General features: G+C 43.4%; 1 protein-coding gene across 2 annotated transcripts in view; it reads left to right on the top strand.

The window, feature by feature from the left end:
* Positions 1-444: 444 nt before the first annotated feature.
* Positions 445-26050, top strand: part of spdl1 (spindle apparatus coiled-coil protein 1) — a 62833-nt gene continuing 37227 nt past the window's right edge. Inside the window, exons 1-2 of one of the 2 annotated variants that reach the window (XM_070895530.1) lie at positions 445-598; positions 11317-11360. The gene's annotated coding sequence lies outside the window, so the exon portion shown is untranslated. The remainder of the gene's footprint in view (positions 599-11316; positions 11361-26050) is intronic. The other variant, XM_070895529.1, reaches the window with a different exon arrangement.

Here is a 26050-nt window from a genome sequence, read left to right as displayed (position 1 = left end):
AGTGGATGTAAAAGATCCTAAGCCACTATTTCAGAGAGGAGTAGGGGAGATGTCCTGGCCAGTATTTATCCCTCAACCAACATCACTAAAAATCATGTTATCTGGTCATGATCACATTGCTGTTTGTGAGAGCTTGCTGTGCGCATATTGGTTGCTGCATTACAGCAGTGACCACACTTGGAAAAAAGTACTTCATTGGCTGTAAAGCGCTTTGGGATCGTGATTTACAAAATGCCCAGCACTTTTGTGTTCATATTTCAGATTTGCAGACTCCGCAGTGGGTGCCTTTATATATAAATGCCAAGTTATTTCTTTCATCATCATCATAGGCAGTTCCTCGAAATCTGCTGACATACTTCAGCGCCCCCCTCCCCACGCCCGCTTACCGGATCTCGCGAGGTGTAGAGGGGCTGACCGTTGGGAGCGGGAGCGAGGTGATTGGCTGGCCGTGCGGAACGTGCCGAGTTCAAACTGCGGTGTGGGGGGAGGGAACTGGACTTAGTGCGCGGAGCTCGCGCGTCCACAGTGGTTGTTCGCTCGCTGGTCCGTGTGGAGGAATTGTCGCCGAGAGGTTACTGCAGCACCGTGCCTCACACAGGTAAAGACAGAGAGCGGGCAGGACATTTTAAATAGGCTCGATGAAATTTAAGCATCACGCTCGGGGGCTGAAACCGCCCTCGCATCCTGGCTGCAGCAAATCCCCGAGTTTTAGGTCAACTTTGTAACGGCAAAGAGCGAGGTTTGTCGGGGAACGCCAGTTCCTCTCGGCCTCATCTGTCTGGAAGGTGCCGAGGGCCTTCTAAAGAAAGAGGTGCAGTTATATAGCGCCTTTCACGACGTCCCTTTGCAGCCAATGAAGTACTTTTTGAAGTGTTGTCACCTTTGTAGGAAATGCGCCAGCCTATTTGAAAGAAAGAAAACTTGCATTTATATAGCGCCTTTCACGACCACCGGGTGGCTTAAAGTGCTTTCCAGCCAATTAAGTATTTTTTTGAAGTGTAGTTACTATTCTAATGTAGGAAATGCGGCAGCCAATTTGCGCACAGCAAGCTCCCACAAACACCAATGTGATCATGAGCAGATAATCTGTTTTTGTTATGTTGATTGAGGGATAAATATTGGCCAGGACACTGGGCATACATTCCCCTGCTCTTCGAAATAGTGCCATGGAATATTTTACAGCCACTTGAGAGAACAGGTTTAACATCTCATCTGAAAGACAACACCTCTGACAGTGCAGCACTCCCTCAGCACTGCACTTGAGTGTCAGCCTAGATTTATGTGCTCAAGTCCCTGAAGTGGGACTTGAACCCATGACCTTCTGACTCAGGTGAGGATGTTACCACTGATTCAATGGCTGATACTTAAACAGAGCGATGGGTCTCCAGAGCATCCACTGAGTTGAGCTGCACTAGCTGTGACCCTGTCAGCTCCTGTTCATTTATAATGCTGGCTGGGCAGCAAATTCCTTTTAATAAAACGGGCAGACCATTGCCTGGAGTGATTGCAGATTTAAATGCAAGGCATCCTGTTTTTAGAGGGAAATTAATTATAAGTGCACATTCTGCAATGATACTGTGACACAATATTGTTGGGGGTGTTACTGCAAATACAGACAGCAATCAGTGAAATAAATAGAGAGCTCTCAAAAAATAACCTGTCAAACTACATTGGAGAGACGGATGGGCTGACAGGAGACTTGCAGGTCACCGGATAACTACCATTTATTTGCAAGCTGCAATTGGAATGGTGTCAAGTTAAACTGCATTGCGGATTATAGGAGGAACTGAGTCAGGAGCACAATGAATACATAAGCAAACAGTAAATCAAATGTTGTTTCAGTCTATCAGAAGATTGCCACATACTCAGCAGACAAATGCTCATTTAAGCATTTATGATGAATTTAGATCACTGATAAAATGCATCCTTATATTACTGTCTGACTTTGCTAAATGTGATCTATGTGTATGCATATCTTTTTGGGATGCCATGGTTTTGTTTATATGGTTGACATCCATGTACATTTATACAAATTTGATGCCTTCAGCTAAATTGAACAAACTGCTGTACAATATTGCTAAGATTAGACTTTGGAAATGGCATTTTATTTCCTTTTTGAAAGTGATGGATACACCATCTATCTCCTTAAACACCTCCCTACCCCCTTCAATCTCCTCCAGCTCGTATGATGAGCTCTTGGAATTTTGTCATGAAGATTGACACCATCAGTTCAGCTGCATCTCTCTCTCTCTCTCTCTCTCCCTCCCCCCCCCTCTCCTCTCCTCTCAGCCAAGCTCATCTTGCTCATGAAATTCACCTCCCTTCTTAAGTCAGTTCCCACTAAACAACTGACCACCTATGCGAGATGACACAAAATGGTTCCCTCTCCTCTAGTACTGTACTCCTTCCTTTCAAAACTGTTGTCATCAACCCCTTATTTAAAAAAAAAAACTCTTGACTATAGAAATGAGTGATGCTGGTAATATCTTGTTTTGAGAATTGCAGGAGATAATTTTTCCTTTAGAAAATTGACCTACATTTTATGAAACTTTGCAGGTCTTGTGTCCAAAATCTATACGATCAGCAGTAGAGGGTCAGATTTACTGGCATCTGCAACGTGCACCGTAAATTCAAAGTGCAGTGCCTCAACCTTTCTTATGTGGTTTTAATAAAAAATCATGCTCAGCATATCTCATCCAGAGAGAGCCTAGAATTGTCAATTATAATCTCTTTAAAAGGCTTCTTGTTCTCTCCTGCTAATGAGGTATTGGTGTGGAGAGATTTACGTTTAGCTTCAGCAATGACCCTTCCTGCGGAGGTTCTAAGTTTTACACACAATTCGATCTCCCATGTCCTGTAAACTGAATAAATTACCTTTTATTTTGTAAATTTGTAGGTCTGAGATAATTCACGTGCTCCAATGTTTCACATTGCTTTGGCTTCACATTGATTGCAATATAATTGTGGCGGGTGCAAAGTTGACTTTCTAAGCATAAATTAAAATTCCTGGTTTACTTTCACTTTTAAGATTAATAAAGAGCTATCTGTCCACTTTTTAAATGATGAAGATTTGATATTTGTTGGGACACTGCTGAGCAGTGTTTATGCTTGTTTAATATTTTGCACACATACAGTATGTTGACTTTTGACAGTGCAGAGATGGCAGTATAAATTACTGCTGGCTTAAACTGTTTTTAAAGCACATTCTGTACTCTGTATAACTGCAGCCCAATAAACTACTTTCTTTACATTTATTATGGGACATTTCACTTTAAAGATGGCTGCCCTTTTCCAGTGGGGTTGGTTGCAAGTTAAATGGAGACACTTAGGCCCACTGAAATAAGGCCATTATTCCTGTATGACAGTGGCAACTATAACTGCTGTTGTCCTTTCTGGCTGCTGATAGGCTGGATGTGTAATACTATATATAAGCAGCAATTAGTATTTCCCCCTCTGACCTGTACAGATCTTTCCCAGTTCTGCTATAATAAAGGAATCTTGCCAATTACCAATTGTAAAAGTTGCTAAGTGCTGTGATTAGTATTTTATTTCGTCCCCTGATAATTTTCAATATTTTGTTTAATGCAGATGATATCATTGGGGTTTCTGGTTTCATGGAGTTGGAGTGCAATTGAGAGAGAAAGAGTTGAATTAACATTAATGGGTCATTAACCTACTAGTGCTTCCAAATGCTCTTTTTATTTGTGAAATGAAACAAAAAATGCTGGATATACACAGGTCAATCAGCATCTGTAAACAGAAACAATAGGTTATGGAGGTAAAGGGAGGGGGAAACCAGCAATTGCACCAGTTCGTGAGAGGGAGTTCATGTGATGAATGATTTGCAAACTGCTCATTAGAAAACAGTTTCGTGACCACGCAGACATATCGGGCCCAAGTTTCCACACGATAAAAAACGGGCACCCCTCCGAGCTGGGCGCCCATTTTTCGCGCCTAAAACGGCGTCTTAAAAAAAAAAAATCGCGGTTCTGGAGCGTTCTGCAGCTCCTTATCTGCCTGGTGCGGCGCCCAGGGGGGCGGAGCCTACACTCGCACCGATTTTGTAAGTGGGAGGGGGCGGGTACTATTTAAATTAGTTTTTTTTCCTGCCGGCAACGCTGTGCGTGCGTGTTGGAGCATTCGCGCACGCGCAGCGTGAAAAAAAACATTGGCACTCGGCCATTTAAATATAGTTCTTTGTAGCTGTTTAATTTTTGAACACTTTTTTAATAAAAGCACATTGCCATCAGCACTTGCAGCCTTCTCACTGTCCCCCCCCCCCCCCCCCCCCCCCCCCCGGCCACCGCGGGAAGAACGGGCGCTTCAGGCTGACTGCAGCATTCTCCGTGCCTGAAGCACTTTCACACAGGTAGGAAGATGGTTTATTTAATCTTTTCTTTGCTTATAAATGTTTATTCAGGTTGGATTTATTTGTATAATATTTGTAGAAGTATAAATAAGGATTTATTGTAGAATTTAATGACTTGACTTCCCTTCCCCCCCCCCCCCCCCACCTCGTTCTGGATGCCTAATTTGTAACCTGCGCTTGATTTTTTTAATGTGTAGAACAGGTTTTTTCAGTTCTACAAAAATCTTCACTTGCTCCATTCTAACTTAGTTTGGAGTATGTTTTCATTGTGGAAACTTTGAAATCAGGTGTCAGTGGCTGGACACGCCCCCTTTTGAAGAAAAAATTCTGTTCCAAAGTAGAACTGTTCTACCTGACTAGAACTGCAGAAAAAAAATGTGGAGAATTGCGATTTCTAAGATAGGCCGTTCTGCACCAGTTGCTCCTAAAAATCAGGCGCAAATCATGTGGAAACTTGGGCCCATCGAAAGGACACAGAATATGCAAATAGAGGCAGGATTGAAAAGACACAGCAGGGGTCCATGTGCACAAACACATGAGAAATTGAGCAGATGGAGCCTATGCTCTCTGGAGTTTAGAAGAATGAGAGGTGGTCTCATTGAAACATATAAGATACTGAAGAGGATTAACAGGTTGTTCTCCTGGCTGGAGAGTCTAGAACTCGGAAGCTCAGTCTCAGGATAAGGGGTCGGCCCTTTAAGACTATAATAAGGAGGAATTTCTTCACTTGGGGCTGTGAATCGTTGGAATTCTCTACCCCAAAGGGCTGTAGATGTGGAGTCATTGAATATATTTAAGGCTGAGATAGATAGATTTTTGGACTCTAGGGGAATCAAGGGATATGGAGATCGGGTGGGAAAGTGGAGTTGAGGTTGAAGATCAGTCATGATATTGAATAGTGGAGCAGGCTCGAAGGGCCGAATGATCGACTCTTGCTCCTAATTCGTATGTTCTAAATGAAAAAAAGCTGTCGTGCATCAAATAAATTAACTGCAAGAGAAACGCAGTAGACCTGCCAACCACAAAAGGAGAAAAAACAATATGCCCATACATTGTACTCGGAGCCCAGCTGACGCTGTGCTATGACTAAGAGCCTCCTGCCTAAATGTCAACTTATCTCCGCTCAGGGGAGGACAGATGTCTTGACATTTTGGGTTGGAGACGTTTCGTGAGAGCATGACGTAAGGAGCAAGTCGATTCTCTGTTTTGGCTGGTGAGTTGTTGTGTAGCAGAGTGTGTAAGCAGACTAGTGGGGCAAAATCCTTTAAAATCAACTGTGTTGCGATGTCACTAGTAGGGAATTGGTCCTGCACATACATACTTTACTGTCTATTATCAAAATTCCTTTCCTATTCATGCAATAGAATCATCAAGCTTGGATAATGCATCTACTCATAGAGGGGTGTATGCATGAGCTATTTAATCCTTTTCGTGTGGTACTAATTTTTAAGGAAATAATGGCTAATTATATAATTCCTCATCTATAACTGAATTATTTTAATTCTTTCAGGCATTTAACTAATGCATGAACTTTGAAGCAGTTGATCAACATGGAGCTGCCACTCCTTCCAAAAATAGTTATGCTCTCTCTCAAATTTAATCGCCTAAAAAAAAATCAATCGTTTGGAGTCTTTAGGTCTGTCCGAAGACTTTTATGGGCAGGTTAATTCATGGAAATTTACAGTAGGTTATTAACAATGAAGTTTTTCAAGGAAAAAATGTTCCATGGATTGCAGGGCTCAAAATTAAAATGCAGAACCTAATGGTGAGAAGTTGCTCATCTGCCAATTTAACAAAGTAAACTGTGCCTCTGCCAAGATGCAAATTTCTATCTGTTTTCCGGTGAAATGTGCATGAATTATTCTTTGCATCTTGCTTTTAAGTATGATCATGAATTATAATTACTTTAAAGAAAATAACTTGGTATTTAGACCAGCTGTAAATGGTGTAAATCTGTGGACAAAATTAATTTTCTGAAGGTAAATGTCAATGGAGCAGAAATTTCTTTAGAAAGACAGAAAACTATCCTGGAGTTTATGTGCAAATGGTTGCTGTGCCAACAATGTAACCTAGGCCCTGTGTTTATGTAAACACAGGCACAAAAGTTCTGGGAGTTTTTTTAAAAAACTGCATACACAAGAAGCTTTGTGTTTAAGAACATAGTGTGGCACTGACATTCCAATGCACTCACTGATCTGTTGGGTGAGTTATTCTCCCATGGTCTAGGAGATGGATGTTTACTTGGAATTTATGGAGGTTGCTGTGTACTGAAAGTATAGGTTTCTGCAAGTGAAGGAGTTTGAGATTCGATAATAAATGTATCTGCATTCATATATTTGTCTTTAGGAACAGTAGCAGTGATAGAGTGGTTGTACCCACTTTGGATAATGAAGAATACTGGAAGCCAACAGTTCAATATTATCATTCTGATTGTATAGAATTAGAATTGCACTAATTTGGACAAGCCAAAATGTTTTAGAAGAGCCATGGGCATCAGTTATATTGCTGACATGACTATATATAATAGATAATGGCTTTAGCTTGGATAGTGTAAGTGTGACAGAGATGGAATCTGAGAGTCATTTAGTTTTTAGGCTTTTTAGTTGCAGTCTGTGCACGTCTATCCTCTGTACAATTCAACTGAGTCAACCGACAGCATCACGAAGACCTCTCCAACAACTAAGCACTTTGGAACAAGCAGTACCAAAGCTGATCAAAAGATCGCTTAAGCATGTATTGAACAGACTTTATTCTTTTGATTGTTGTCCTGTACTGCATTGCCAGCCTTGTGCATCAGCAGAACTTTTAACACTTCAAGCTCTCGCTTTTTTTCATTTTCTGAGGTGGCATGGCGCAAAGGTAATTGTACAATTAAATACTGACTGGTTTGCTTAGACTTTTTACCCTTGGATCAGAATCTACATAACTTAGAGAAAAATAATGTTGCAAAAAAAGTTTAAATTAGCATTATTGAAATGATGCTGAGCATAATTGATGCTTGTGTTTGCACTGCAGCCCATTTAATCATTCACATTGTTTTTATATTAAAAAATTGCATTATTCACTTTTTCTAAAGTGACTCCATTCGGCTACATCACAGTAATATTTGGCAGAGCTGTCACATTTTGTGTGTGTGTTTTAAACTGGATGCTTGGATCTGGATTTTTGTGATAGGAAGGCGTAGCTCAGTACAGTTCTATATTCTGTGTTGGTTGCATATAATCTGGAGTTGACAGTACAAGATGTTAAGTTATTAATTTTATAGGCTATTAGTAGAACATGTAGGAAGTTGAATTTTTTTTTTCTGCCTGTCTGGTCAAAAAAATGACTGGTCTGCTTTTTGCAATCCATAGTCTGGACTCTCGCTACAAGAATTACAGTGCATCATTTTCTTGTTAGATTGTTTCTGTTCTTTTTTTTACTTAGAAGTGAAAATATTTTTAGTTATTTTAAATTGTCTGTGGAATGAAAGGTTATTTTAAATCAAGAGGTAATGCCAATGACTTGACCTTGGGTAGTATTTATTGGTGGTGTGAATTGACTTTGGTGTGTTGGGATAACTAAAAGCACCACTTGAGATCCCTGATGGTATACATCCCATAATTCTAAGTGTCCTAAACATGCCTGACTTCACCAAGGGGATTATTTTCCATATCTTACTGCTTCCTATTGATTATTGTTTTCTTCCTCCACCTTTTTCTTTGTTTCTTTTAGTTAAGATATTTGTTGATCTTGGGTGAGGTATCTGCCAGATAAATCAAGGTTATTTACCAGGCTACAAAGCAATGTGACTAGTTTTGGAGTCGCCCTATGCTGCCCATGTTGTGAACACATATGTAGATGTCTTATGAAACTAGTATGACACATCCTTGAGATTTGGCCAACTGTTTTGCCAACATTTCATGGATATGTATAAAGGTTAGTGCCAAGCATGGGCTATTAGTGTGAGAGCTGTTCTCATGAGTCTACTTTTGGGGTTAAGTAATTTGAGAAACTTCAGTGCTTGTCACCATGGAAATCAATTGTTACCAGTTGCAGTCGTGGCTCTAGTTATCGCAGAATGTCCTGTCTGGCCAGTTGGGTGAAACCAGTCTGTGTATCTCCATGCCCAACTATCTCCATGCCCAACTATGTATAGATTTTTGGGTTCAACATATTGAGTCTTGGGGTAAGCCTTGCTCATTTGTAGTACTATTGCCTGAATCAGAAGGTCATGGGTTCAAGGACATAGCTACAAGACTCGGCTTGCAGCAGGTGGTGAGAGAACTAGCACGAGGGAAAAATGTACTTGAGCTCATCATTAATTTACAGATTACATAATTGCAGATGCATCTGTCCATGACCGCATTGGTCGCAGTGACCACCGCAGAGTCCTTGTGGATTCGAAATCCCATCTTCACACTGAGAACACCCTCCATCGTGTTATGTGGTGCTGCCACCGTGCTAAATGGGATACATTCAGAATAGATCTAAGAACTCAAAACTGGGCATCCATGAGGCGCTGAGAGTCATCAGCCGTAGCAAAATTGTATTCCACCACAATCTGTAACCTCACTCTACCATGACCACCAAGCCAGGGGACCATCCCTGGTTCAATGAGGAGCGCAGAAGAGCACGCTAGAAGTCAAACAGGGCTGCGTCATCGCCGCAACCACCTTCTCAATCTTCCTTGCTGCCATACTCCACCTCAGTCAACAAGCTCCCTGCTGGAGTGGAATTAAACTACAGAACCAGTGGGAACCTGTTCATCTTTCGTCATCTCCAGGCCAGGTTCAAGACCACCCCAACCTCTGCCCTCGAGCTACAGTATGCGGACGACGCCTGGGCACAGAGGCTGAACTCCAGGACATAGTCGACGTATTTACTAAGTCGTACGAAAGCATGGGTCTTGCGTTAAACATTCGTAAGACAAAGGTCCTCCACCAGCCTGTCCTCGCCGCACAGCACAGTCCCCCAGTCATCAAGATCCATGGCGCGGCCCTGGCCAACGTGGACCATTTCCCATACCTCTGGCGTCTCTTATCAACAAGAGCAGTCATTGACGACGCGATTCAACACCACCTCCAGTGTGCCAGTGCAGCCTTCGGCTACCTGAGAAGTGTTTGAAGACCAGGCCCTCAAATCTGCCACCAAGCTCATGGTTGAAAGGGCTGTAATAATACCCGCACTCTTGTATGGCTCAGAGACATGGACCATCTACAGAGTAGACACCAAGTCGCTGGAGAAATACCACCAACGATGTCGCCGCAAGATCCTACAAATCCCCTGGGAGGACAGATGCGCCAACATTAGCGTCCTTGACCAGGCCGACATCCCCAGCATTGAAGCACTAACTACGCTTGATCAGCTCCACTGGGCAGGCCACATTGTTCACATGCCAGACACGAGACTCCCAAAACAAGCGCTCTACTCTGAACAACTTCTCAGCAAACGAGCCAAAGGTGGGCAGAGGAAACATAAGGGCACCCTTAAAGCCTCCCTGATAAATTGCAACATCCCCACTGACATCTGGGAGTCCCTGCCAAAGACTGCCCTAATTGGAGGAAGTGCATCCGGGAGTGCGCTGAGCACCTCGCGTCTCATTGCCGAGAGCATGCAGAAACCAATCGCAGGCAGCAGAAAGAGCGTGTGGCAAACCAGTCCCTCTCACCCCTTCCCTCAACGACTATCTGTCCCACCTGTGACTGGGACTGTGGTTCTCGTATTGCTCAGCCACCTAAGGATTCCTTTTTAGATTCTGAGGGTTTGTCTACGATGATGCTAGGAGCAGCACCAGGTATATGTAAAAATGAGGTGCCAACCTGGGGAAGCTGCAACACAGGACTACATGCATGCTAAGCAGCATGTAATAGACAGAGCTAAGCGATCCCACAATCAATGGATCAGATCAAAGCTCTGCCGTACTGCCACATCGTTGTGAATGGTGGTGGGCAATTAAACTATTGGGGGGTGGAGGAGGCTCCATGAATATCCCCATCATTAATGATGATGGAGCCCAGCACGCGAATGCATAAAACAAGGCTGAAGCGTTTGCAACCATCTTCAACCAGATGTGCCGAGTGTATGATCCATATCATCCTCCACTTGAGGTCATAAGAACATAAGAATTAGGAACAGGAGTAGGCCATCTAGCCCCTCGAGCCTGCTCCGCCATTCAATAATATCATGGCTGATCTGGTCGTCGACTCAGCTCCACTTACCCGCCCTCTCCCCGTAACCCTTAATTCCATTATTGCTTAAATATCTATCTATCTTTGACTTGAAAACATTCAATGAGCCAGCCTCAACTGCTTCCTTGGGCAGAGAATTCCACAGATTCACAACCCTCGTAGAAGAAATTCTTTCTCAACTCTGTTTTAAATTGGCTCCTCCGTATTTTGAGGCTGTGCCCCCTAGTTCTAGTCTCCCCCACCAATGGAAACAACCTCTCTGCGTCTATCCCTTTCATGATTTTAAATGTTTCTATAAAAAGGTCCCCACCATCTCAGAAGCCAGTCTTGTAAGATTTGTTGTCTGAGCATTTTAGAGTTCAGACTTGAACAGACAACTCAAGACAAGGATATTAGCAGTTCCCCTCACTGGGTAACCTTTACCTAAAATTCCACAAGAGTACAATCCAATAGCATCAATAAACAGTTACTGTATGGAGCTATTTACATTATACTTACACAATTCTAAGCAAAAACTCCACTCGCGCTTAACTCAAGTGCCTAGTAATTTAGTTTGTGGCTCTGTAGTTGACAACTGACGAAGCTGTCTCCTCTCTGGCTGGAGTCAGGTACTGTGTACTCACACTGTCATTATACTTAAGAAATTGGTTACCAGCCACTGCGTAAGGCCAGAGTTTTTTCCCTCTTCAGACAGTTAATTAAATGTGATGTTTTTTCAATGTTCTTATCAATAATCCGTTCATTACAAATGTTTCTTAAATACTTCATTTTCCACAGATGGTCTTATCAATTCCTCGGGATATCTCCACCGTCTGTCCAAGGTCGGTTATTCCTTCTATCTGTGAAAGTACAGCTTTTGCTTAATTAGCAGTTCCCACAGTAGCTTCTTGGCTTCGCAAGGTTTGCTGGTTACAGAATTTGGTTAGTTTTTTTTTAAGTTCGGCAATTTTAGTTACAGAAAAAATTAAAGCAGAAAATGGTGTATTCTTACAAAACCACCTTTAAGTGACTGGACTCGAATCTTCAAGTCACAGCTTGTAGTCGTCTTTCTTCAGCATCTTCTGTAACAGCTTGAGCCACTCACTGCGTCTCCTGTTAACACGGCAGGTTATTACCAAGTGATACAACACAATCATCAACTGAACAATGACCAACACATGAGATAATCCATATCCAAGGATGAATTTCGATATTCATGTCGATGTCGCACCAGGACAAATCGCCCCGATGTTGCACACTTCTTTATGCAGTTCACCGTGTTCTGGTAGAGGTGGAATTTCCTAGCTGAATCAAGCCACATACTGGTGCAACCGCTCTTTTCACTCTTCTTTTAGAGCCATAGCTACTTGCTTATGTGAATAAATGCTTAATAAAATCCACACCCCCAAGACTCACATTTTGAACTGGAGTAAAGCAAAAAGTTCCCACCACGATGGGACAAGTCAGATTGTTATTCCCGGTGTGTGGTGGTGGTACAATATTCACTCTTCCCTCTATATGCGGATCGTATGGGGAAAATGCTGTCCTGCAATTACTTTCATGGTGAGTTCCTTGCTATCCCATCCCAATTAAACCCGCACGCAGGGGCTGCATATTCTACCACATCGTAGGGGCAAGTGAACGTCTCCCGAGTTTGAGCACACCCGGCTAGATCTTGGGCTACCCATGTCATCCCATCCACTCTGGTCACTGTACTCTATATTAAATGGTCTCCCTGATGTTCTCCACTCACAACAAAGGATTAGGGGTTCATGCAAAATAGGATAATACAATACTGTCCCTAACAGGGGGATGTCATTCTGTTCCTGTAGATGGCACTCGTGCCTCACCGGGTACACCTGTACCAACCTTCTGACTTGGCACAAAGTCTTAGTAAGTTGGTAAGTGGACATTGAGATCTGAGGGCAATCAGTTACCCACGAGGGGAGCTTTCCCTCAGCAACATGCTGCAGGTTTTCCCAGGCTTCTTCCACTAACCAAGATCCATACATGTCACATAGATCGTTTTGCGCAGCCTCTTTGAAGGCTTCCCCATTCTCTTCTATAATCTGATTATTCTTTGGCATAGGATTCTAGATGTTTAACCACATCTTGCAAATAAATGGTCAGTATTTGGCCCTCCCTCAATTCCTCTTGCTCCAGATCATTCATTTCATTCAATTTTCTTTTAATTGATTCCTAACCTCTCTAACGGACTGGTTTAAGCTAGCTAAATCAAGACTGTTTACGAAGGAGGTTCTGGTATTAAAAACAATCGTGGCATCATTTATCCGGCCTCGCCACCGTGCACCATTTTTATTCGAGGGCATGATTAAGCTTATTACACTCCTTGGATTTGGTGTAATATAACTGTTCTAATTCTGATTCTGTTAAGGTTGTACTGGCCCTCCCCCAAAATCCCTTTATTAATTCCCATATCATTCTCCCATATAATCGTGTTATCTCAGGCTTGCACCTCCCAGGTAGTCCCACTTTGGTCAGATTCAATATTACAGGCACCACTTTGTGATGCACATCATAGTACAATATCATCAGAGTTGGGCTTACCACAAGCCAGTTTGTTGGACCTGGGATGTGTTTAGGACAAACAATTGGAATTGTAGGCTGTCTTTCCCGCAAATGTGTTGCGTTCACCGAGGGAGGGACTTTTGCACGAGGTTGGAATTCCACTGCAGTTGCAACCGGTCTGTCCGGGTCCAGCTTGAAACCATACGTTACCGCTCTCTGACTTGCACATCTGTAAATTCCCTCATGAGTTTTCCACCATCGAGGCCAACATAACCAGGTATATCCAGTGTCTTGGGATTGGGTCGGGATCCCTATATTTCCTTTCGGGTCCCCTACCTGCTGATACCTTGAGTGGTCACTCACTTCTGCTTGCACAAACCACACTGGTGGTCGCTTGTTGCATTTTATGCACACCCTACTACCTTCTTGGACCTCATAGGTGGTACCCCATACTGTACCCGAGCACATGGTATTACAATTCCCCTTGATGGACTGGAGGGTAATGTTCTGGGCCTCACCTTGGGGTGTTGTTGCTGGAACAATGGTGATTTGAGCCGTCATAACAGAAATAAGTAGGAGTGCCCCTGGGTGCCAAATAAGCTGATGTTGAATCTTCGAGATAAAGCAGAATCACTGTCATGAGCCAGAGTACTTCCATCATGCTATATATCTTCCACCCATTTTGTGAAACTATCCACTAAAACCAAACAGTATTGCCCCCCTTTGTAGTGGTCAGTGGCCCGATGAAATCTATTTGCATACACTGCCATGGCCCCTCTGGTTGACTAGTATATCCCAGGGGAGCCTTCTTGGGCAGGTCACGATTGTTAGCTGCACACACAACAGTTTTACAGTAATCCTCGATATTCCCTCAGATGGGGCCACCATCCCACTTCCTCTACTCGCTTCCAGGTGATCTTCAGTCGGGGTGTCCGGCCCTTAGTCCCCCCATGTGCAAGCTGCATGAATTCCTCTCGATATCTGTCAGACACAATCCACTTACCGTTGTTAAACAACATGCCTTCTCTGATCTCTATATTATTGTTCTTTAGGTCCAGGGTTTTTTGTTGGACCTCAGCCTTAAGCTGTCTGTAATGCTGCTTTGCTCCTCCTGCGTTGGGTTTTTGTTTAAGGCTCAAATGCCCTGCGCTTACAATCTATTAGTTCTTGGATCTCCTGATCATTTTCATCAAACAAGTCCTGGTGTTTCCTGGTTGAGTGACCAAGCGTCTCTTTGCAGGCACTGTCTCTGGAGGCCTGGAGGGCAGACCAAGCACTGTGGGCATTCTGCATCTCTGGGTCATCAAGGCACGCCAGGTTAGCTATGAAGCGCTGGCTGTATAGGACTCTCTCTTAGCTGGGTCCTTAAGTGCTCCGCCATTGACTTTTTTGCGCCACTGCTTCTGCCCCCTCCGCTTTGGGGCTATGTGGATCGGATTAGGTGGTGGTCTGTCCACCAGTTGTCGGCTCCTATCATGGCGCGGGTGATGCGCACACCATTGCGATTCCTGGCTTGGCGAGAACATAGTCGAGCAGGTGCCAGCGCTTGGAGCGAGGGTCTTGCCACGATGCCTTGCATTTGTCCCTCTGGCAGAACAAGGTGTTGGTGACAAGTTCGTGCTCTGGACATTTTGTCAGGAATCGGGTACCGCTGGAGTTGGCTTTCCCTACCCCTTCTCTGCCAATCACGTCACACCAGAGATCTCTGTCCTTGCCAACCCTGGCGTTGAAGTCACCGAGGAGGATCAGTTTGTCGCCCACGGGGACGCAGGACAAGGATTTTTCGCCATGCTCCACCTCAGTCAACAAGCATCTTGCTGGAGTGGAACTAAACTACAGAACCAGTAGGAAGCTGTTCAACCTGCGTCGTCGCCAGGTCCAAGACCACCACAACCTCTGTCGTCGAGCTACAGTATGCAGACGACGCCTGCATCTGCGCACATAGAGGCTGAACTCCAGGGCATAGTCGACGTCTTTACTGAGACGTACGAAAGCATGGGCCTTACGCTAAACATCCATAAGACAAGTGTCCTCCACCAGCCTGTGCTTGCCGCATAGCACTGCTCCCCAGTTATCAAGATCCACGGCGTGGCCCTGGACACCGTGGACCACTTCCCATATCTTGGGAGCCTCCTATCAACAAGAGCAGACATTGATGAGATTCAACACTTCCTCCAAAGTGCAGCTTTCGGCCGCCTGAGGAAAAGAGTGTTTGAAGACCAGGCCCTCAAAACTGCCACCAAGCTCATGGTCTACAGGGCTGTAGTAATACCCTCCTGTATGGCTGAGACATGGACCATGTACAGTAAACACCTCAAGTCGCTGGAGAAATATCACCAACAACGTATCTGAAAGATCCTACAAATCCCCTGGGAGGACAGGCGCACCAACATCAGCGTTCTCATCCAGGCTAACATCCCCAGCATTGAAGTACTGACCACACTCTATCAGCTCTGGTGGGCAGGCCACATAGTTTGCATGGCAGACAAGAGACTCCCAAATCAAGTGCTCTCTGCAGAGCTCCTTCATGGCAAACTAGCCAAAGGTGGGCAGCGGAAACTTTACAAGGACACCCTCAAAGCCTCCCTGATAAAGTGCGACATCCCCACTGACACCTGGGAGTCCCTCACCAAAGACCACCTTAAGTTGAGTGCATCCGGGAGGGCGCTGAGCACTTCGAGTCTCAACGCTGAGAGCATGCAGAAATCAAGCGCAGGCAGTGGAAAGAGCGTGCGGCAGACCAGTCCCACCCACCCCTTCCCTCAACCACTATCTGTCCCACATGTGACCGAGTCTATGGCTCTCGTATTGGACTGTTCAGCCACCAACGAACTCACTTCAGGAGTGGAAGCAAGTCTTCCATATGGCCTCTCGAGCCTGCTCCGCCATTTAATACGATCGTGGCTGATCCGATCATGGACTCCAGTCCACTTGCCTGCCTGCTCCCCATAACCTCTTCTTCCCTTATCGGTTAAGAAACTGTCTATCTCTTTGTCTTAAATTTATTCAATGACCCAGCTTCCACAGCTCTGAGGCAGCGAATTCCACAGATTTACAACCCTCAGAAGAAATTCCTCCTCCTCATCTCTGTTTTAAATGGGCGGCCCCTTATTCTAAGATTATGCCCCCTAGTTCTAGTCTCCATCAGTGGAAACATCCTCTCTGCATCCACCTTGTCAAGCCCTCCTCATAACCTTAGACGTTTCAATAAGATTACCCCTCATTCTTCTGAATTCCAATGAGTAGAGGCCCAACCTACTCAATCTTTCCTCATAAGTCAACCCCCTCACCTCTGGAAATCAACCTAGTGAACCTTCTCTGAACTGCCTCCAATGCAAGTATATCCTTTCTTAAATATGGAAGCCAATATTGTACGCAGTATTTCAGATGTGGCCCCACCAATACCCTGTATACCTGTAGCAAGACTTCCCTGCTTTTATACTCTATCTCCTTTGCAATAAAGGCCAACATTCCATTTGCCTTCCTGATCACTTGCTCATCTGCATACTCACCTTTTGTGTTTCATGCACCAGGACCCCCAGGTCCTGCTGTCCTGCAGCACTTTGCAATTTTTTTCCATTTAAATCTTTGATTTTTTTTTTCTGCTAGAGTGCATAACATAACACTTTCCAACATTATACTCCATCTGCCAAATTTTAGCCTGTCTATGTCCTTTTGTAAGTTTTTTGTGTCCTCCTCACACATTGCTTTTCCTCCCATCTTTGTATCGTCAGCAAACTTGGCTACGTTACACTCTGTCCCTTCATCCAAGTCATCAATATAAATTGTAAATAGTTGGCGTCCCAGAACTAATCCCTGCGGCACCCCACTAGTTACTGATTGCTAACCCGAGAATGAACCATTTATCCCGACTCTGTTTTCTGTTAGTTAGCCAATCCTCTATTCATGGTAATATATTACCCACAACCCCGTGAACTTTTATCTTGTGCCGTAACCTTTTATGTGGCACCTTGTCAAATGCCTCCTGGAAGTCCAAATACGCCACATCCACTGGTTCCCCTTTATCCACCATGCTTCTTTAATAATAGACTCCAACATTTTCCCAACCACAGATGTTTGGCTAACTGGTCTATAATTTTCCTGCTTTTTGTCTGCTTCCTTTTTTAAATAGGGCTGTTACATTTGCAGTTTCCAATCTGCTGGGACCGCCCCAGAATCTAGGGAATTTTGCTAAATTACAACCAATGCATCCACTATCCCTGCTGTTATTTAAGACCTTAGGATGCAAGCCATCAGGTCCATGGGATTTATATCTGCCTTTAGTCCCATTATCTTACTGAGTACCACTTCCTTGGTGATTGTGATTAAGTTCCTCCCATCCTATAGCCCCTTGACTATCCACTGTTGGGATATTTTTTAGTGTCCTCTACTGTAAAGACTGATACAAAATATTTGTTCAGCGTTTCTGCCATCTCCATGTTCCCCATCACTAATTCCCTGGTCTCGCCCTCCAAGGGACCAACATTTACTTAACCACTCTTCCTTTTTATATACCTGTTGAAACTCTTGCTATCTGTTTTTATATTTTGTGCGAGTTTACTTTCATAGTCTATCTTCCCTTGCTTAATCATTTTTTTTTAGTCATTCTTTGCTGGTTTTTAAAAGTTTCCCAATCTCCTGTTTTGGCCACTTTGTATGCCCTTGTTTTTAATTGGTTTACCATCCTTTATTTCTTTACTTGGCCACGGATGGCTATCTTTTCTTCTACACCCTTTCCTCCTCACTGGAATATATTTTTCATGAGTTATGAAATATCTCCTTAAATGTATGTCACTGTTCATCAGCCATCCTACACTTTAATTTATTTTCCCAGTCCACTTTAGCCAACTCTGCCCTCATACCTTTGTAGTCTCCTTTATTTTAGCTTGGAATGCTGGTTTGAGATCCAACTTTCTCGCCCTCCATCTGAATTTTGAAATTCAACAATGCAGTGATCACTCATTCCAAGGGGATCCTTTACTAGGAGATTGTTTATTAATCCTGTCTCATTACACAAGGCCAGATCCAAGATAGCCTGCCCCCTGGTTGGTTCAGTTACATACTGCTCAAGGAACCCATCTCTTACGCACTCGATATGAACTCTTCCTTAAGGTTACCCTGACCAATTTGATTGGTCCAATCATTATGGAGGTTAAAATCACCCATGATTATTGCTGTTCCCTTTTTACAAGCCCCCACTATTTTTTGGTTTATACTCCGACCAACAGAGTGGCTACTGTTAAGGGGCCTATAGACTACGCTCACCAGTGACTTTTTCCAACTTATTCCTTATCTCCACCCAAACTGTTTCAACATCCTGATCATTTGAGCCAATATAATTTCTCACTATTTCAGTGATTCCATCCTTTATCAATAGAGCTACCCCACCTCCTTTTCCTTTCTGTCTGTCCTTCCGAATTGTCAGTACCCCTGAATGTTTAGTTCAGTCCTGGTCACCTTGCTACCAGATCATACCCATTTGTAACTATTTGTGCCGACAGCTCATCTAATTTGTTACGAATGCTGCGTGCATTCAGATAAAGAGCTTTTAAATGTGTTTTCTTACCATTTTCTCCTGCTACGGCCCCAGTTTCTGATACACTCTTATGTTTATAGATTCTGTCCCTTCCTGTCACGCTCTGGTTTTCGTTTCTCCCAATGCTACCCTGCTCCATTGCCTTCACCTTATTATTTGAGCTTTTAGGTTTCTGCTCACCTGAACCATCCCCCCCCACTAATTAGTTTAAAGCTGTCTCTGCAGCCCTAGTTATTTGGTTCGCCAGGACCCTAGCCCCAGCACGTTCCAAATGGATCCCATGGGACCCCTTTCTCTGCGTCCATTCTAGTTAGTTTGTCTGCTTTTCTGTTCCTGTCCCACCTCGGTTTGATCTTCGAATGTGCTTTTACTTTGTGTATGTAATAGTCTTTGCCCTCTTTTCCTACGGCTTCTACCATAGTTGTCAATATTGGTGCTGTAATTAACTGTTTACCGTCCGCAGACGTAAAACCTCTTCTTGCCCAGATCGCTAAATACTCCATACAGGATATACAGGTGAACATAGTCAGAACAGATCATATACGGCGGGGGAAATTCGGCGGGATGTGTTACTACATAGGTTACGGCTGCCAATTCTGGCGGGCAACTTAATTGTCAATTCCACCCCTTCTTCCTGATGGTCACCTACTTAAAACAAAAGAAACAGCGAATTCATTGTGACTCTGCTTAAGAACCCAAGCGGTTAATATGTCAAATCATAAAATCCTTTTGGCCCATGCTGCAAATATTCACTTTCATTTAACAATGTCCAATATCTTTAAAATTTAATTCACCAATTCAAATGTGGTTCCTTGCTGAGTTAAGAAAACACCTGTCAGTGGAAAGGGTTAACATCCTTCTAGGTTTATAAGAAGGCAGAGCAAAACATTGTCTGACATCATTATGTCACTTCATGTAAATTGAAGCAAACTTTGAAATAACCAAATGCCATCTTATTTTTCTGAGCAAATAAATCATTATCAACATCACTTAACTTTAAACATTCTGTGAACCCATTCTGTTCCCACTATAGGGTGTCTTCCCTTTTTTTTTTCTCCTAATGTATGAGTCTCCTGTCATATCTTCTATCTCATTTTATAATTTAATCTTTGCACACTCATTGATCTTTAACCTGCCTTTGATGGGCTAACAATCCAAACGGCTTCCATCAACTCCGGTCAACATGGTCCACTGGTCAGCCGCCACAACCGGATCATCTGTCTATAATGATCCGTTCCCACTCCTCTCTGAGATATAACTCATCCATAATCCTTGACATTGTCTGCTCTTAGAGTTCCTGCTGTTCGGGCACCAGAATCTGTAAGACTTACAGTTTACAGAGTTCAAACTTGTGGAACAGGCAACTCAAGACAAGGATATTGGAGATCTAGAACTGGTGCAATTGCTGGTCTCTCCCTCCACCTCCCTAACCTTTTGTTTCTGTTTACAGATGCTGATTGACCAGTGTAGATCCAGCATTTTCTGTTTTATTTCACACATAAAAAGGAGCATTTGGAAGCACTAGTCGGTTAATTACCCATTAATGTTAATTCCTCTCTCTCTCTCTCTCTCTTTCTCTCTCTCTCTCTCTCTCTCTCTCTCTCTCTCTCTCTCTCTCTCTCTCTCTGAAACTAGAAACCCTAATTATATCATCTGCATTAAACAAAATATTGAAAATTATCAGGGGATGGAATAAAATATTAATCGCAGCTCTTAGTAACTTTTACAATTGGTAATTGGTGAAATTCCCTTGGAGCAGAACTGGGAAAGATCTGTACAGGTCAGAGGGGAAATACTAATTGCTGCTTACCTATAGTATTACACATCCAGCCTATCAGCAGCCAGAAAGGACAACAACAGTTATAGTTGCCACTGTCATACAGGAATAATGACCTTATTTAGGTGGGCCTTCGTGTCTCCCAATGCAGTTATTGCACTCCATTTAACTTACAACTCCACTGGCAATGTAAGGGCAGCCATCATTGGTTTCACTTTAAAGTGGACTGTTTCATAACAAATATAAAAGCAAAAAGTTTATTGGGCTGCAGTGATGCCAAGAACAGAACGTGCTGTAAAAACAGTTTAAGCCAGCAGCAATTTATTCTGCCATCTCTGCACTGTCAAAAGTCTTGGGGCCCCAAACTTGGTGGAAGCTAAGTGCCACCCAAAGGACTGCTGAGATCCTGCTGGTACTTTGGGGGGAACTTTCATGAAAAAGTCCTGGAAAGACTGCCCAACGACAAAAAAAGAACTTGTGCCATGACTCTGGGCGTGAGCTCCATGAGTTGGGCGGGGTGGGGAGGGGTGGTGGTGACTGAGCGAGGAACAGATTAAAATTAAAAATTTCAAAACAACAAAAGAAAAAACACTGGGAACCCTTCAGGGGACCCCATCCACCTGAATCGCTGGGAAAAAAATAAACACATTAAATTTACTAACTTTTTTTTTGCAGATCTTCATACTTACCATTGAGATTAGACCTGCCTCCATGTGGCGGTTCATTCCTCTGCTGCAGCGGACTCCCACCCGGACCAAACTGGCAGCTCGGCGGGCGGGAGGACACTTATGCATGTTGGACGTCAGCGGGCGGTCCCCAGCTGCCTTCCCTCCCTGCCGGTGGGAGGCCTCCACCAAACTCGCTTGGAGGGGAGACCACCCAGAAAACTCGGCGGCGGTGGGTGGTGATTTCACCAAGTTTGGCCCCTTAAGAGTTTTGCATGTGTGCACAATCTTAAACGAGCATAAACACTGCTAAACAGTGTCCCAAACACATGTCAAATCTTCATTAAAAAGTGGAAGGATAGCTCTTTATAAATCTTAAAAATGTGAAAGTGGACCAGGAATTTTAATTTCTCTTCGAAAATCAACTTTGCACCCGCCACAATTATACTGTAATCACTGTGAAGCCAAAGCAACGTGAAAGAGGTGAGAGGTGACCTGTGAATACATACAGTACAATCTAAAGCACGTGGTGAATTATCTCGGGCCTGCAAATTTACAAAAAAGGTAACTTGCTCAGTTTACAGGACATTGGAGATCTAATTCTATGTGAAACTTAGAACCTCTGCAGGAAGGGTCATTGCTGGAGCTAAACGTGTAAATCTCCACGCCAGTGCCTCGGTAGCAGGAGAGAACAAGAAGCCTTTTAAAGAGATTATAATTGACAATTTTAGGCTTTCTCGGAATTAGATATGCTTAGCATGATTTAAAAAAAAAAAAATCCACATAAAAAAGGTTGAGGCATTGCACTTTGAATTTACGGTGCACATCGCAGATGCCAATAAATCTATCTGTTGATCTTATAGATTTTGGACACAGACCTGCCGATGCAAATGTAGCAGGTCACTTTTTGTAAAGGAAAAATTATCTCCTGCAATTCTCAAAACAAGATATTACCAGCATCACTCATTTCTATAATCTTGCAATTTTCAAACCAGCTCCTGCATTTATATCGTACCTATAGTGGAAGAGAAAGGGAGGCTGGAGATGGGGTGGTAGTTTGCAAGGACAGATAGGTCAAGTTTTTTTTTTAAATGGGTTGATGACAACAGTTTTGAAACAGGTACAGTACCTGAGGAGAGGGTACCATTTTGTGTCATCTCGCATAGGTGGTCAGTATGTGAATTTCATGAGCAAGATGAGCTTGGCTGAGGAGAGATAATAAAAGAGAGAGAAGAGTGCAGGGAGGTATCAGCACACGAGTGCAAAAGACAAGACTGAAGTGTTTGCAACCATCTTCAACCAGAAGTGCTGAGTGGATGATCCAGATCGTTGTCCTCTTGAGGTCCCTACCATCACAGAAGTCAATCGAGTAAGATTTACTGTTTTAGCAGTTTAGAGTTCAGACTTGAACAGACAACTCAAGACACGGATATTAGCAGTTTCCCCTCACTTGGGTAACCTTTACTTAAAATTCGACAAAGGACTACAATCCAATAGTATTAATACACAACAGTTACTGTATAGACTTATTTACTTACGCAATTCTAAGCAAACACTCAACTCGCACGTAACTAATACTACCGGTGTTCAAGCGTCTCGTAATTAGTTCGTGGCTCTGTGGTTGACAATTGACGAAGCCGCCTCCTCTCCTCTCTCCTCTCTCTCTGCAATTATATTTAAGAAATTGGTTACGGGCCCACTGTGTAAGGGCAGAGTTTTTTTTCCCCTCTTTAGCAGACAGTTAATTAAATGTGTAATGTTTTTTCAATGTCCTTATCAATAATCCATTCTACTACAAATGTTCTTTAAGACATCATTGTCCACAGATGGTCTTATCAATTTCTTGCGATATCTCCACCGTCTGTCCAAGGTCAGTTACTCCTTCTATCTGTGAGAGAGTACAGCTTTTGCTTAATTTAACAATTCCCACAGTAGCTTCTTGGCTTTGCAAGGTTTGCTGGTAACAGAATTTGGTCAGTTTTTTTTTTAAAGTTTGGCCATTTTAGTTACAGCAACAAAAAAAAAGCAGAAAATGGTGTAATCTAACAGTATTCAGTCAATTCACTCCACGTGATATCAAGAAACAGCTAAGCATACTGGATACAGCAAAGGCTATGGGCCCCGACAACATCCTGGCTATCGTGCCGAAGACTTGTGCTTCATAACTAGCCCCACCTCTAGCCAAGCTGTTCCAGTACAGCTACAAGACTGGCATCTACCTTACAATGTGGAAAACTGTTCAGGTATGTCCTGTCCACAAAAAGCAGGACAAATCTAATCTGGCCAATTAACGGCCCATGAGTCTACTCTCAATCATCAGCAGATGATGGAAGGTGTCATTGACAGTGCTATCAAGTGGCAGTTGCTCACCAATAACCTGCTCACCGATGTTCAGTTTGGGTTCCTCCAGGCCCACTCTGCTCCAGCCTTGGTCCAAGCATAGACAAAAGAGCTGAATTACCTGAGGTGAGGTGCCTGTGACTGCCTTTGACATCAAGATGAGAATGTGTAAAAGGGTTGCGAAACTGGTAGATGGCTAGAGAAGGTGGCAAAAGGATAGAGATAGGGAATCATGGGAAAATAGCTAAAGGAATGGTCAAGATGTAGACAACTGCAGAATCAACAGAAAAAAAAAGGGGTTACCAAGAGTTGAAGTTGAGGTTAGACACGGGTCATGAGAAAGCCCAAGGCAACACAAAGAAAGAAAGCAATCCTAGATAGGAAGGGAAAAGTAATAGCTTCTACTGATAAGGAGGAAGAGACACTAATTGGGTTCTTTACTGATAAGGGAAGACAGTGTAGCAAAGCTATAACTAACCTACCTGACACCAGCCCTAATTGGGAGACTTTCTTGCCTGCCATTGGACGTACTGGGGGGGGGGGGTGCGCAGAAAGGGATTGGATAGACCAAGTGCTAATCAAATGTGTTCTGTTTTGAAAATTTATATCGACTGTGCTTTTCGCGCTGAAAAGGGACTTGTCCAGGGGAAGGTAAACAGGCTCTGATTGAGAGTGTTCCTTTGTCTTGACAAGTCCCGGCCGGAGAATCTTCAATAAAGGTCTTTTACAGAAAAGGCAAGAGGTGTTCGCGTCACTGTATTCGCTGAAACAGATTGAGGGAAAAAGAATCCGTATTTACAAAGACAGCATTTGACCGAGTGTGACATCAAGGAACACTAGTAAAATTGAAGTCCATGGGAATCGGGGAAAACTCTCCAGTGGCTGGATTCATACATAGCACAAATGAAGGTGGTTGTCGTTGTTGTTCAATTATCTTGGCCCCAGGACATTGCTACAGGAGTTCCTCCCATTTGATTGGCATCCCCATCCATGTTAAACATTCACTCCCTCCACCACCAGCATACCGTGGCTGCCGTGTGTACCATCTACAAGATGCACTGCAGCAACTCGCCAAGGCTTCTTCGGCAGTACCTTCCAAATCCGCGACCTCTACCACCTAGAAGGACAAGGGCAGCAGGCGCATAGGGACACCATCACCTGCAAGTTCCCCTAGTTACACACCATCCTGACTTCGAAATATATCGCTGTTTCATCAAAATCCTGGAACTCCCTCCCTAATAGCAGTCGGAGTACCTTCACCACAAGGACTGCAGCGGTTCAAGGTGGCTCACCACCACCTTTTCAAGAGCAATTCAGGATGGGCAATAAATGCTGACCTTGCCAGCGACGCCCACATCCCAGGAACAAATAAAAACAAAAGATCCCATGGAACTATTCAAAGAAGAGCTGGGGGGTTCTTCTGGTGTCCTGGCCAACACTTCCCCTTAACCAACACCGCTAAAATCTTATTATCTCATGCTGGTTGTGAGACCTTAATATGCACAAATTTGCTGCCATGTTTTCTTACATTACGACACTTCAAAAGTACTTCCTTGGCTGCGAAGTGCTTTGGTATGCCTGTGGTCGTGATAGGTGTATAAATACAAGTTATTTCTTTCTTGGATGCTGAGTGTCCACAAAATGTTTGCACAAATTTGCAATGTTAGTATAGAGGATTGCACTGCAAGTTTGGAAGAAAGAAATGGCACTCTGGTTATAAGAGGGTCATGAAAGAACTTGTATTTATATTGTGTCTTTCATTGACCTCAGGACATCCTAAGGCACTTTATAGCCAATTCAGTACTTTTGAAGTTTAAACATTATTGCAGGAAACGTGGCAACCAATGTGAGCACAGCAAGTCTTCAAGTTGATTTTGCACCATGTCAAAATTGTCATGGGTAAAGAAACAGAATTCTATCAAAATATTATTATTTTAAACTTTATTTTAAGGAGTCAGTCATTACCAATGACATTTAGTTATAGTTGTGGCTCTGTACATTTACCCATTGAAATAAAGCAACTCAAAGAGTCAATCTTTCCAATTCTTTGTCCAATCACAAACGCCAGAGGTCACCTTGCACACATCAAGGATCACTCTGCGCCAATGCTCTTAGCCAAAAGGCCTAGAGCCACTGCACCGTTCCTGGAAGTACTGCAATACCAGGTTCGTGCCATGGAGGTGGATGGGTCAGGCCCCCCACGCACCTCCGTGGAGGTGGATGGGTCAAGCCACCCTGTTGTCTCAGTCCACCTTCGAGAAGATTGGAGAGGCACACATGGAAGCATTAGTGAAAAATATGAATAGCTGGTTCAGTCCACAAGGGGCTACTATTGTTACACACCTGGGTTCTGGTCTCATGTAGTTAGGTATTAGGCAATACCCATAAGTGTATGACTGCTTATCGGGGTGACTAGCAAATGCTATATTCAAGAATATGTGAGGGAAGATTCTAAATTTGCAATAAATAGTGCAAAGTATTTTGGACACATTTTCATCACTTAAGAATCTGAAATGATTGACGAAACTGATTTTTGTTTAAAACTGCAAAGTGAAATTGTGAATGCAAGTTGAGACTGATCTTTTTTTAAATTAAGAAATACCACAGCTATCTTGGGTCTTTATAAATGTTAAAATGGTTAAACTGCAGTTTAATTGGTGCCTATGGCCCTGAAATTGCAGTCTC

Source organism: Pristiophorus japonicus, chromosome 12, assembly GCF_044704955.1.
Source record: "Pristiophorus japonicus isolate sPriJap1 chromosome 12, sPriJap1.hap1, whole genome shotgun sequence".
NCBI lineage: Eukaryota > Metazoa > Chordata > Chondrichthyes > Pristiophoridae > Pristiophorus > Pristiophorus japonicus.
This window is presented reverse-complemented; position numbering and strand designations above follow the sequence as displayed.